Source organism: Lissotriton vulgaris, chromosome 12 (genome assembly GCF_964263255.1).
Source record: "Lissotriton vulgaris chromosome 12, aLisVul1.2, whole genome shotgun sequence".
In the NCBI taxonomy this organism is placed as follows: Eukaryota; Metazoa; Chordata; class Amphibia; order Caudata; family Salamandridae; genus Lissotriton; species Lissotriton vulgaris.
In genome coordinates this window covers 673571958-673587058 of record NC_141700.1, presented here as the reverse complement: position 1 = coordinate 673587058, position 15101 = coordinate 673571958, and positions in this window count along the sequence as shown.

The following is a 15101-nucleotide window of genomic DNA, read 5'->3' as shown; positions in this document are numbered from 1 at the left end:
TTTCAATGGTCTTTTACTTTTTTCTGTTTATTACTTCGATTTTCTTCCCAACTTGATCTTGTTTGTCTGTTTCACCTTTTTGACTTGAAATCTCATTTACTTGATCTTTTAACTTGTTGATCAATTTGAATTTTACATTTTCTTTGGGCCAAACATCATCTTTTCTCAAAAGTTTCTTTTTCGGCTCTACTTCATTACTCTCAGCTTTCCAAGCCCTTTTTCTGAATCTTCTTATTTCTGATTCTTCATCACTGTCTTCTGAATCAGTTTCAGAGATTTCAATACTGTATCTAGGAACTTCTTTACTCAGCAGTTTCACTCCGTTAGGAACAATATCTCTGTAGCTGGTACTTGGTAATTCGTCTTCTTCTTCTTCCGGAATTACTTCTAGCTTCCCAGTATCAGAATTTCCGTTCCTCTCTTCAGAGCTTTCAATCTGCTTGTCAATACTCTCCTGACATTGAATCTCTTCTGACACAGTTTCTTCTTCAGCTCTTTTCTCTAGAACATCTTCATCATTATCCGAATCAACGACAACGATGTCTAGATCTTTCTCATTAGATGCTTGCCTTGTTTCTGATTCCTCCAGATGTCGACTTCTGTATCGATCTTCAGAATCTGGATTTTCAGGATTCTCTTCTTCAGAATCTGAATCTGATGTAGTCTCGTCACTGTCTTCAGGATTATCTGGTGCCGGTACACGAATGGTATGACTAGGATGCAGCCATCTTTTCAAGCCCTTGCATTTAACAGCATTAGTTGTTACCAGAATTACTTGCCTTGCTTTCTGCCACCTGGGTACCAAACAGTTCCTTTTTCGATGAACCTTTGTTCTCACCCAGTCTCCCGGCAAAAGATCATGAGCTTGTTCCTTTTCTTTTGAAATCACATCTGTTCCCACCTGATGGAATACAGAGGTTACCACGTCAGAGAGTTGCCTACAATAGTCTAAAATTGCACTGTCATTTATTGCTAGCAACTTTCCAACTGGAACATGAGCCTGTCTCATTACTCTTCCCAAAAGTATATCATGAGGGCTAAGACCTGTTTTCTTATCTGGAGTGCTTCTCAATGACATCAAAACAAGTGGAAGAGCGACTGCCCACTTAATTCCTGTAGCTAGACACATTTTTGAAATTCTGTTTTTAATTGTTCAATTAATCTTCTCAACAACACCTGATGCTTCTTGTCTGTATGCACAATGCAGTTTCTGTTTGATGCCAAATGCTTCACAAATCAGTTCAATTAGTCTGTTTTCAAAATGTCTTCCGCGATCACTTTCAATAGTCACTGGAAAACCATATCTAGGAATGATATCCCTCAAAAGCAATTTTGCCACAGTGATTGAATCATTGTGACGAGTTGGGAAAGCTTCAACCCATCTTGAAAACAAACAGACAATTACCAACACATATCTGAGCTTATTATGTTGAGGCATGTCAATGAAATCCATCTGCAATCTGGTGAAAGGACCACCCTCCCGACCTATGGTTCCCATGCTCACCACAGTCTTCCTGTTTGGATTGATTTTCTGACAGATCAAACAACGTTGGCAAAGTGACTCTGCAATGACCCTGAATTTTGGATTATACCTAGTCTCTCTGAATTGTCTAATCATTGTGTCTCTACCTAAGTGACCTGGTCCATGGTACATCAGTGCCATGTCAGCAATCATACAATTAGGCATAACAGGCCTTCCATCTTCGTAAACCCAAATTCCATCTTCCTCTCGCTGTCTGCAATCTTCCTTGAGCCAACTATTTTTCTCCTCATCTTCAGCCTCATCTTGTAAATCTTTTACTCCCTGCCATGTTTCTACCACAGATATTAGCATGAGAGAATTCATTACATGCTTATTGTTCTTTTCCCGATTAAGTGAAAGATTGTTCTTTGCACAATAACGTGCAGTCTCATCTGCAAAAGCATTTCCTTTAGTGATGTAATCTTGACCCTTTTTATGCGCACCACATTTAACTACTACTATTTTCTCAGGCAATTGAATTCCATCAATTAATCTTTTAATCAATTTTGCATTTCTGATTGGAGTCCCTGCAGATGTTAAATAACATCTTTGAGACCAGAGCTGTCCGTAATCATGGACCACTCCATATCCATACTGACTATCAGTCACTATGGTAACTTTTTTCCCTTTAGCTCTTTCACAGGCACGAATTAAAGCAACCAATTCTGCTATTTGTGCAGAACAAATTCCTTCAAGAGTTGAACCTTCAACTATTTCAGAAACTGTACAGATTGCATACGCTGCTCTTAGGATGCCTTCATCTGTTCTTAAACAAGAGCCATCCACAAAATAAACAATGTCTGATTCTGGTAAAGGTACATCTTTAATGTCCTTCCTGGGTTTAGTGCAATACTCTAGAACATCCAGACATTGATGTTCTATATCATCATCATCAGGAGTTACATCTGGCAAAAGTGTGGCTGGATTGAGATTTAAACATCTTGCAATAGATACATTATCTGATCCCAGAATAACTTTTTCATATTTCGTGAATCTATTGCTAGACAGATGCTGTGTTTTACTTCTAGTACGAAATGTTTCAACAGAATGAGGTACATATACCTTTACAGGAAATTTCATTATGATTCCTTCACTTTGCTCAAGACTTACACTTGTTGCTGCCACTGCTTTTAAGCATCCTGGCAAAGCCTTTGCAACAGGATCTAGGACAGCTGAAAAGTAAGCTATGGGTTTTCTCATGTTTCCATGCTTCTGTATGAGAACTGATAAAGCACAACCTTCTCTTTCGCTGCAATACAGTTCAAATTCTTTGTCATAATCTGGCATGCCCAGTGCAGGTGCTTCACAAAGGCTTTTCTTTAACTTTTCAAAAGCCTCTAGTTCTGTTTTTGTCAAAACAATTGGATCCTTAATGTCCGCCTTTGTTAATCTTTGTAATGGTTTTGCAATAACTGAAAACCCACAAATCCATTGGCGACAATAACCAACCATTCCTAGAAACATTCTGATCTGTCTCTGAGTTGTTGGTGGCTGTATTGCTCGAATCATTTTTATTCTCTCTATTGTCACTTGTCTGATGCCTTTTGCAATCCTGTGACCTAGGTATTTAACCTCTTGCTTGCAAAACGGAAGTTTTGCAGGCGACACTTTATGCCCTTCATCTGCCAAACGATTCAGAAGTGTAATGGTGTCAGTCACACAGTTTTCTCTTGTTTTACCTGCGACAAGAAGGTCATCAATATATTGAACTAATGTTGACTCTCCAGGAAATTTTAGATCTTCCAGGGAATTTTTTAACAACTGATTAAAAATGGATGGACTCTCTGTATACCCCTGAGAAATACGACACCATGCTAATATTCGATCCTGGAACCGAAATGCAAAAATTTGCTGGCTATCTGGAGGCAATAGAAGTAAAGAATGCATTGCACAGGTCAATGACTGTATACCATTCTGCATCATGTGGAATCTGATATAGAATTACTGCTGGATTTGGTACAACTGGACAACAAGGAACAACTATTTTATTAATTCTTCTCAGGTCCTGAACTATTCTATGCGTTCCATTTGGCTTTTTAATACCCATAATCGGTGAATTACATGGGCTGCTCTCAATTTCTTTTAAAACTCCTTGCTTAATGAACTTTTCAATAACAGGAATTACACCTTCAATTGTTTCAGGTTTCATTTTATACTGAGGAACATTTGGAAAATCTATTCCCTGCCTCACGGTAATTTTAACTGGGTCAACATGTTTCATTAAACCCATTTCACTACCTGTCAAATCCCAAATTTTTGGATTCACTGTTTCTTTCAGTTCTTCTGGCAAATTATTTTTATCAAAAGCAGGAAACATTTTATTTTCCTCATCAACCATTAATAATGTCAATTTATACAGGCCATCTTCTTCAAGAGTCTGTAGCTCAATACCTTCAGGCGAACAGTATATTTTGCAATTCATCTTGCACAACAGATCCCTACCTAACAGATTAACAGGACTGCTGTCACAGACAATAAATCTGTGTTTGTCTTTGTAGTTTCCTATTTCTACATTTACAGGATTTGTCAAAGTAGTTTTAATATGCTGGTTAGCTACACCAACAACCTAGATCGTGTCACCCGAGAGAGGAAGATTTTCAATTTCCACTGATCTAACAGTAGAACGGGTAGCACCAGTGTCCACAAGAAAAGTGATATCTTTAAAATTCACTTTACCATTTACAAATGGACCTGACTGATCTACCTCTTCTTCCCCTCTCAGGCACAGTCAAGAAAAATCTTCTGAATCACTACTCTCATTTTCTTTAAACAAGAATTGTTGAGAAACATTCAACACATTTTGCGATCTTTTTACCTGTTCAGCTCCGCAGAAACCTGTTTCCAAATAGTATCTCTGTGAATTGCTGCAATTTGGCAAAGGTGGCTGTGGAATTTGGCCTTGCTGAATGAATTGATTCTGTTTCTGATTCACTAACTGTCGCTGTAGCTGTTGCTGCTGACTTATATCATTCTGCATCTGTGGATTTAATGATGAATTCTTTAAATTTCTGGGCGGATTTTTACACTCTCGCTTCCAGTGTCCAATTTACCCGCAATTAAAACAGGGTAACTTTTGTTTCAATTCCTCAATGTTTATATAACATTTTGGCTTATTCGTAAATTTCCCTTAAACTTGCCAGGATTCTGATTTAGCTGAAAACCTTTATTTTCTAAAGCTGCTATCTGTTGCTCAGCTACCTTCACTTGTGCCCACATTGCCTTTTCTTTAAGTTTCTTCTGTTTAGCATCTATTTCATCACTGTAATATTTTGCCTTTCTCAGGATGTCATCAACTGAAAGAGCTTGCCAGCCTATAATTCCTGTCCTAATCATGTCCCCTATTTCAAGTCTCAGGCCATAAACAAATCTATAAATGAAGTGGCTCATGTCACTTTCACTTAATTTTTCATAGCCACTGTATTGTTTAAATACCAGAAGCAATCTTTCATAATAAGAGTGAACTGATTCTTTTGGCTCCTGATTAGTTCTGTCAATTTTAACCCAATCCACTTCCTTCGCAGGAATTTTGTCTTTAAACCAAACAATTACTTTGTCATAATAATCCATGACAGTGTCTGAAGGAGCGCCTGTTACTCTATGCCTTTGTGGTTCTTCTTTCGGTCAGCCCACAGAAATTTTGCATTCTGTCCAGAGATCTGACGGGACAACAATGTCAAAGAAACCATCAAGATCAACCCACAGAACTTTAAAAACCTTAATAAACCTATCTACCTGACGATACCATTCCACTGGCTTTTCTCTGAGTCTGGGAAAATCATTCGTAAAAAAATAATATATCCTGTCTTGTCCAAGGAACATGAACATAACCTCCACCAGCTATTTCTCTCATTGGAAATTCACCAAAAACTTCTCCCCTGTCCTTCTTTTCTTCTTCTCTTTTCTTTATCCCTTTAACTCTCCATTTACTTAAATCCCCTAATCTTTTCAGGAACACAATTAATTCTTTTATATGAGTTAATCTTCCTGCAGTATTAAAGTTTTCTATGTCCCTTTCAGAAAAATCCACTCTGTAATGCTTTTGTAATTGTTTTTGACGAGTTAAATCTATTTCCAATTCAGCAGCCACCTCTTCAAACTGATCATATTTATTCTTTGTTTTCCACTGAATGCTTTTACATATAAAAAGCAATTCATCATCCTGATATTGTTTCAAACAATCAGTACCAATTGTGCCAATAATCAATTCATATAAATCTGCTTTTAATTTACCAATATCAAGCTGTCTTGATTCAGGAATTTGTGTTAACTCTGTTCTATTTACAGAGCCAGAATCTGATTCTGCAACCAATGGTGTGACATTTGACAAATTTTGATTTAAAGTTAAATTTGGCATTGTTTTATCTTCATGAATTTCTGTTAATTCAGAATAAAAGTTTTCAGCCACTTTCTGAATTTCCACATTCAAAGGATTTGCTATTAGCGACTGCCTTGTTTTATTTTCATCAAAAACTGGCACAACAGGACCAATTGTAACTGGTACTGTCACTGCTTCCATGCCTTTTGTTAATTGTTGAATTAATTCTCCTTTTGCCTTCAAATAATCTGTTATATTTGGAATATCAGACAGAGTCTTTTTATAATTTTTCTGAACATTATTTCTAGAATTCAAATTGTCTCTTGGGGACCTTGTTTTGCTTCTCGACCTTTCTCTATCAGGTAATCTCATCTGGGTGACTCCTCAACTTCCTCCCTAGGTGCAGAAGGAGAAACGCCTGAAAAACTTCTTGGAGTTGAATGTGAGCAACCTGGTTGCTGATACGGCGGAGGACTGTTTAACATGTCCTCTAAAACTGCATCAAATTCTTGATCTAATTCGCCTTTCTCTTGAGAACTCTTTTGATCAGTTTCTAAAACCATTTCTAATACAGGATATAATCCTTCCTGCATATCTCCTTTCCTCCAACGACGTACTTTTTCCTGATGAGTTTCTTTATATAAACTCCTTGGTGTTCCCCAGTTTTCTCGCTCACGCTCCATCATTTCAATTTCCCATTCAAATAATGCTTCAAATTGAGTGGGTCTGGGTCTTAGTGAAAGAGCCATCATTTTATCTCTCAAGTTTCTTAAAACTTTAACATTAAATGACCCATCCTCAGGCCAGGCTAAAACTCCATCATCCCTAGTATATTGCATCCAATTTTTAAACCAGAGAACAGTATGATAACCATATTCTCCTTCCATATATGCTGCGGGTGTTTTATACTTATGAAGCAATTTTTCACCACGCGTTTTAATTTTCTTGTCGGGAGTAAATACATTTTTAATTTTCTGAACCCATGAAGGCTTTTTCTCTTCTTTATACCAATAACTCATGATTTAAAATGAGTTTGTAAGCCTTGAAAAAGATCGTAAATAATTTCATTGTTGCTACGCTACTCCAACCAATCCGTGCGCGAAACTCACCAACAAGCCAATGAGGTTAAGCTACGTCACCACCTTGCTCAACCAATGAGAACCCAGTTTTCAGAAACAACCAATCAGCTAACAGCTCAACCTGATCACGTGAACCAATCAGTGTGCTCGCTCTGAAGTATGTCAGCCAATCACAGCGCAAACCCTGTGACGTACACTGCCACTGCAGAAAAGCTGCGCTTGTCAGTGTCACTCCGTAAACTTACCCCTCCCTTACAAAATATTTTCACAGCGCCATTTTAAAAAATTCGTTTCGAAAAGATTCAGTTAATAACTACATAAAACAAACCATTTGTCCGATTCGCTAACAAAGTGATAGTTTTATCAAGCATTCAGAAATTCTACTTGCATGAAATAGACAACGCTATTTTCATTTTAAACAATTTTCAACATTCATACAAAAAGAAACCTAACCATACATGAATTCCTTAGTCAGACTTTAACCAACCAATGAATCCCTGCTTACGCCAGTAAGAAAAAGCTATCTTACCCTTCACACAAATTCGGCAAAATCCTACAACTCTTTTTACATCGAGTTTTAAAACGGGCTCCAAGTCCCTATACTTCAATGTTGCGATTTAATAGTTAATCCTCACTATTCATGCAATCTGTCATACCTAAATCCCTAAACTTGTGTTGTACGACCACAACACTTAGTGATAATTCTGTACCACTAATTTGAAACGGAACAAATGAACTGTGTAACTTCACCTGTCACACTACTCTGCCGGCCGGTTCATAGGTTTTTCACACTACTGGAAAAACCTAACAACAAACATATAACATCTAGACCAAACTTAACACATGTATCCTATGTAATTACCATGTAACATGTATGTTACCATAGTAACCGAACTCTGCTACCAGATAATTGATCCAGCGGGTCTAAAGAATTTCAGTCTCATATATAATCTCTACACCAGGATACTCACCATTATTTATAAATCTATCACTAGGCCCATTCTTTGCAAGGATTTGTATTTTTGACCTACTGAATCATATGACCTAATTATTTTAATCTAACACATAGATTAATTAAGTCACATATAGAGGCAATGGATTAACTAATGGTAACGCAAGAAACGATCAAGCCCAGCTTGTCATTTCAAAAATCCACTTTATTAATTTTTATTTCATAAAGAAAGCTTAAACTTTTATTTAGTAATTTTATTTTCAATCATAAAACATTAGTGGCACAAAAGGTCATGGTAATTCAATGAACCAACACCAGCATGAGGAAAGCTCAAACAGTTATTTATTTATTTCTCCATAGCCTATTTCCCTAACTTAGCTAAAAGAAAAGGCCTGTAAGTAATCAAAATTATAAAGTCTTACGTGAAAGGGAAAACTGGCAGCGTCTCTGGAGCACAGGATCGATCGAACAGTGCTCTTAGCAAGGGGCAATTCTTATAGTATTTTCCTATCTAAAACTAACTAAAAGAATACAAATATTCGAGCAGAACTGAATCTCATTGGATGTTAAATGTCTTTCAATGCGGTCATCATCCATCTCTTACATAGCCAGAGTCACTTTCAAGAGTACTATTGTTCATGAGTATGGCACCGGCAGGTTCCGAAGAAAGTATCATTTAACTAAAGCAAAAACTTCCTTCGTCCGCTCATGCTTTTCCGTCTTTCCGCTGCCGAATGACAAGTACGGCCTTGACCAAGGAACAAATTGAACCAAATGTCCTAAACTTCCACACAGCCTTTGTTTGCAAGCCTCTCTCCAAGAATTAGTGTAGAAAGATATAATCTTTTTCTTTCCTGCGTAGCTGTGCAAGGCTCACTCTGGTCAGGCTTTTCTGTCATCCACTTTAGAAGTAGGCCTCAAGCCTTTTTGCATGCAATGCAATAAGGGTGTCTAGTATGCAAAGAAACACAAGACAATAATTAATTCAAGAAATAACAATTATTCTGTTACCCATCCTTTCCACTAAGTTTAACCCATTATCTATGTTACCTAGTTTTGCATACAAACAAATAAACAAACACATACACATGAGACGACAATACATAAACAAAAGCACATTTAAAGAATGCACATGCAATTATTTCCAAAACGGCTGCAATTAGTAAATGTCAAACAAGAGACAAAGTAAATGTATTATACAAAGCAAAACGACAAATATAACAAGAGCACAAATGATTAAACCCACGTGTTCATGATGGTGCATATTAATCTAGGTTGAGTCAGTAAACATATAAATCATGCAACACACATTAGTAATAATAAAAATCACGAGAGATTCATTTGTCACGAACTTTTTAGAAATAAATCTGAAAGTCCGCTCCATCAACTGGTCCATAGTTCAATAAGAGAACTTGCTTCTTGTGCTGGTGTAACCAGATGCCCAGGTATCAAACTGGACTGATGCACCATTTGAGGGGGTAGATACACTCAAATGGCACAGTAATTTCGGTGAGTGGAAATATTTCTGTTTTAACTTTTTTTCCAATTCATGTTAAGACCGGCTAATTTGCCAAATCAAACCATTTATTTTATGATAGTGACCATTTGGTCAGCTTAGTAGCATATGAATAATAAAATATCATCTCTACAGATGGACAGGCCTAGCGGGCCTAGTGAAAATTGTAACCTATGGTGAAGGTATTTTTTTTTTAGGGTGGCATACCAGGTGGCCCATTTCAATAATAAAAAAGTGGGGATGGGCGCAAACCTACCTGGTTCCATGAGTAATGTCAAAGGAGGCGGTGAGGGAGACTTTGTCCAGAATGTATGCTTGCAGCTGTGAATATAATAACTAGACCAGAGCAATGAACCTGTGGGGGAATTCCAGTTTTCGCAACGTCACTAGCAGGAAAGGTCACTCGAGAGAGTCAAATGCCTTTTCTGCATCCATGAAGGCAACCACAGCTGGCACAGTGGGAGAGATCCTATTTAACACCAAGAACACAGTACGCAGATTGTGTGACGTAGAGCACCCTGGACCGTACCCCGACTGTAAAGGGTAGATGATATGGTCCAGCTGGAGGGACAACTGAGTCGCAAGTACCTTGGCCAGTACCTTGCTGTCAAAATTTAACAGAGGTAAGGGCCAGTAAGAGGTGCAATACAGGGGATCCTTCCTGGTTTTCACTGATAGTGTAATGACAGCCTCACGCAATGTCAGGGTCAGAACCCCCTTTTCTAGGAATTCAGCATAAATTTCAAGCAGCTGTGGGGCTAATAATTGTTTGCAAGACTTGTAAAAGTCTCCCACCAGACCATCCAGACTGGGGTTCCTCAATCCACCAAGGGGGTCGATTGCCTGCATGATCTCTTCAGCAGACATTGGTTCACCTAGGAACTGCTGCTGGGCCTCTGATAGCCATGCTATGTCAATCCCGGCCAGGCAGTCAGTTCTGGCTTCATGAGCTCGAGTAGCATGAGCCATATGTAGAGAGGAAAAGTACAGAGCAGCTCTGCTAGTATTCCAGCATTGTCCGTAACTCTGACCCCACTGTCCTGCTTCAGTTCAGGGATGTAGGCACTGCCCGTGGGTCAGTGTATCAGTCATGCCAGGGTACATCCTGGCCACTCCACCTCCCCGTAGCAAAGGGCCCTGGTACATTTTCAGAGGAAGGCAACCTCTTGCTCTGCCGACTCCTGTAGTTTGTCCTGGAGGGTCGCATGGCGGAATAACTGCCAACCATGCCGCTGTTGGGTGTCTACATTATCAATGTCTCGGAGCTAATTTCTATGCGGGCTAAGGTATTCCGTATGCCACATAAACCCTGCAGTGTTTGGAAATGTAGACTCCTCTGGTGTACGCCAGATAAGAGATCCTTTCATAATTTTATGTGTGTATGCAATTCAAAAAATTGCCATATTTTGCGGTCTAATAACTAATTTTCATGGTCAAGATAGATCTAATCTCAATGCCATACATAGTGCTGCCAGCAGTCTCGAGTGGACCAGAGTGCAATCAGTTTCAAAAAGACGAGTGCTTTATTGCTGCTATTTCGCACAATGTTCGTAGGGAAGTCTTGCAATGTTGCTAGAACGCTAGAGCGCTCACTACAAGTCTTAGCTAGGATTATGATTTGGAGACACCCCCTGCGGGTCACACGGAAAACAACAGTGTTTATAATCAAAATATTTCTGGCTGCCAACACTGGTGTTAAATAACTTTTAATATTTCGAAAACTATTGATTTACAACGTATGTTTAAAAAGAAGCTTATAATATTGCCGCTCTTCCGCTGTTTTATATATAAAAAAATATGGTCGGGGGTACAATTTGGAGATATTCCCTTGAAACACACGTAACGTGCAAAACGGTTGCACATCATACTATGGAAATAAAAAGCGACGGCCCTTTGGCGTCCTTTGTAAAAGTTCAAACGGATACCCTTTTTCGAAGCAGAACGCTATATTTCCTGGTGAGTACGGGGGTACCCGTAAGATTTAAGAATGGGGGGGCTTTGAGACAGACCGTAAATACGATTTCGAACAATAAGCTCTAAATGGGGATGTTTAAGGACGCACGCGATTAACTTTTTGTAGTGAAAGGGTGCGGGCACCTCCCTCGGCGTGCATGTGAAATGTCTATATTACTACCAATGGTTCTTAATCCTGGAGAAGGCCCCGAAATGGCTCTCTTTTTTATTTGATATCGCTAAGAATGAGGTCATGCGAAATCGTATAGAATCGGCCAAGGGGGGCTTGGGGGAGGGCAGCCGACCCCTGGGAGGTCTCCTCCCCCGGGCGGTTTGGGAGATCTGGGTGGGGCTCTCCTTCTAGCAGATTCCATTTGGGCTCTTTTTTGGTTTGGTTTTGGTTGGATAGGTGCGCAGCCTATAAATGGGCGGGGCTCCCCTCTCCGGGCACCATTTTGGGCTTAGGTGACCTGGTGGCCGGATTGATCCTAGCTAGTTTTTTGTCAGAGTTTTGGTATTTCTTATCTTTCCTCTGGTAGTTATCTCTCTTTGATTATTATGGCTGGCGAAGATTATCGCGTTCTGGAAGCCATCCGTCTTCTCAGCGAGGCGGGTCGTTTGGACCTGGTGATTGGTGACCGGGGGCAGGCCGAGCCTCCGCGTCCCCAGCGGGAGGCTTCGGCGAGGGTGTCGGCTGCGGTGGCAGCGTGTTTCTCCCCTAAGCGTCGGAGGCAGGATGGGGTAAGTGAAAGGGGTCGTTCCAGGACTAGGAGGGCGGGGGCGAGGTCCCGCCGCGGGAGCGATCCGGGGCCTTCGGATACATCTGTTACTTTGGACCCCTCGTTGGGGGGGGGTGGTTTTGGAAGGAGACTTTCCTCCGGTGTCGGGGGAAGTTTCAACGGTTGGTTTTCGAGACAGGGCGGCCTCTGCTCCTGTTTTGCGAGGCCGTCGTGCTTCTAGGCAGCATGGTTGCACGCGTCGCTCTGTTTTGGCCTCCGCGGTGGCGGGTGCTGACGTCACTGTGGGAGGGGGGGCGGAGGCCATTTTGAATTTCGAAACTGTGGCGCCGCGACCGTTACAGGGCGGTCAGGTGCAGGTGGTGTCCGAAGTTGTCGCTCCTCAGAGCGTTATTCGACAGCACGTAGTTTCGACTCCTGTGGCGGTTGTCGCCAGTACAAGGGGTGGTTCTACTACACAGCCTTTAGAGTTATTGCCTGGTGTGGTTATGTCGGAGAGTTCTGGTGTGGTGGGGCGTTGTGCGTCGGTTAGGGACCTGAGTAGTCCTTTATTGTTTTCCCCTGCGGTGTCTAACAGAGGGGAAGCAGTTTCTTTATGTAGTGGTTCTTTGGGTGAGGGGGAATGGGCGCAGATGGGTTTGGTTGAGGGAGTTGGGCGTATAGATGGGCCCTTTCCTGGGGGGGATCAGTATGGCGCTGTATTCCTACGGGGAGTTTACAGACGTTGGAGGTTTTGGAAGGTCTCCCTTCTGGGGGGGGAGGGGAGTGGTGATGCCTTTTTTCAGCAGGGTCTGGGTGTAGGGGTTCCTTTTCAGGGGTTGTCCGGGGATTTTCAGTTCCCGGGACTCATGGTTGAGAGGGGGGCGGCAACTCGGGGTTCTTTGGAGGAAGTGAGAGTTCAGGATTCTTCGGTACAGGGCCCTGCGTCGCGGATTGTACAAGCTTTGCTGGCTGTTAGTTCGGATGAAGGGGTGTGTCAACCGTCCCCTAGGCTTTGTGATGCTTTAAAGAGAAAAGGCGCAAGGGGTTCTGGGGTTATTTCTGAAGAGGGTCGGGGTGTTGGCGGTCGTGTTGGTGGTTTGTCTTCTGCTACTAGAGTTGTGTTTAGTAAGGGACCCGGCACACCAGTCCGGCCTTTTTCATTGCAGGTTGGAGTTCGACCGGGAGCAGCAGACTTGGCAGGGCGGCAGGCAGCCCATTCACGCCGAGGAGAAGTGTGGGTGGAGCCTGGCGCGGCACGTCCCATAACAACGAGGGATCCCGTCGTGGAGCGGGTCAGGCGCGACCTCTATTGTGCCACGTGGTGGTCATGATGATGCTTTACTTTTTACAGTGAATCAACAGGTTGTAAGTGGTACTAGAGGAGGAGTGTATAGGCGGGTTCAGTCGTCATCCCCGCCAAGGTCAAGTTTGAGGGCTGGTAAGGCCCATGGTCGGTCTAAGACGGTGGAGACAGTACAGAAATCAGTGGTTGTACCTACCCCTTCCCAGTTGGAAGAATCGTTGATTTTAGACTATGATGATGACAGCCCTGAAGAGGGCGAGGTTCGCGAAGTGGTATCTGGGGGGGGACATGCTAATGTTTCTCACAGTATGTTACAGGTACCGGTGGTACGAAGTCGTACGGAATCGTCAAGGCCACGAGTGCTCGGCCCCTCGGTGAGGGCTCCTCGGAGGGCGGACGACGGTGCACATTCGGAGTGGAGGACGGAAGCCAGTCAGCCTCCTTTATTACGCCCAGGTGAGACTGTGGTACATTCTGTGCGGCCAAACATGGTCTCTATTGGTATTGGTGTGGACCTGGTATCTTCGGAGAGTGATGGTAAATTATACAAAGGTCGTATTGTCAGAGACCAAGGTGTGGGCACAAATGTGGATGATGTCAGTACAAGCGCTAAAGTGGATAGTGGCACTTCCACTGTTGGTTTGGGCACTACTAAAAATGTACTACACAGCAAGGAGTTAAAAATTAAAAAGTTACCGTATATGGGGGTTACTAAGCCCTTGGGGGCTCATTTAATGCTCAGTACAAAAGAGCGGATTTGGAACGGTGAGTATGTGGAACTCTTAAAGTTGTTGCACAGGGAGGTTCGAGCTAAGGAAGGCTCTAAGGAGGAGGAGTTTGAACTAGCTAAGCGCCCTAAGGTTCCCTTAACTATTGAAAATTGGACGGCGGCATTTTTAATATATGCCAGCATCTATTGTGAAAAGTTCCCTGAGCGCTGCGTTTCATTATTTAAGTATATGGATGTTATTCGTAAAGCTCAACTTACTAGAAATGATTTCGCATGGGCTCAGTATGATGAGGAGTTTAGGGCACGCATGGCATGGGACCCCGAGGCCAAATGGGGTGAGTTAGACACTGACCTTTGGCAGCACACCTTGGGCTCGGCTGCTAGTGGTAGAACGGTTTTCACAGCCAGTGGTCTTCCTTTAGTTTATCGACCCTTTCCGACTCGTCCCACCCGGGGAGGGGTGGGAGCCAGCTCTACCACTCAGTCGCCTACAGGCACGTGCTGGGATTTTAACAGAGGGGTGTGTAACAGGGAGTTCTGTAAGTTCCGACACGAATGTTCACAATGTGGTAGGAAGAGTCATCCGTTATCCAGATGCTGGGGTCCCAGGCCTTCCGGGGGTCCCCAGGCTTCACAACAGAGTTCAGGGGCTTTCGTCGCACCACAGCACTCACCGGCTCCCAGGGGAGGGAAGTCTTCATCCGGTGCTGGGCCCAAAGGCTCGTACACCGGTTAATGTGGATAATTTGGCTGCCGCTTTGCGGGATTACGAACCCGCTGAGCTGCGGTCGGTTTTGTTATCGGGTTTTCAGCTTGGTTTTCGGTTGGGATACGAAGGACCACGTTTGAGGCGTTGGTCTAAGAATTTAAAGTCGGCAGGTGAACACCCTGCTATTGTTCAGACAAAATTGGATAAGGAAGTGAGTGAAGGTAGGATGGCGGGCCCCTTTGATGATTGGCCTTTGGAGAATTTGATTGTATCCCCTATTGGAGTGGTCCCCAAGAAGGAGCC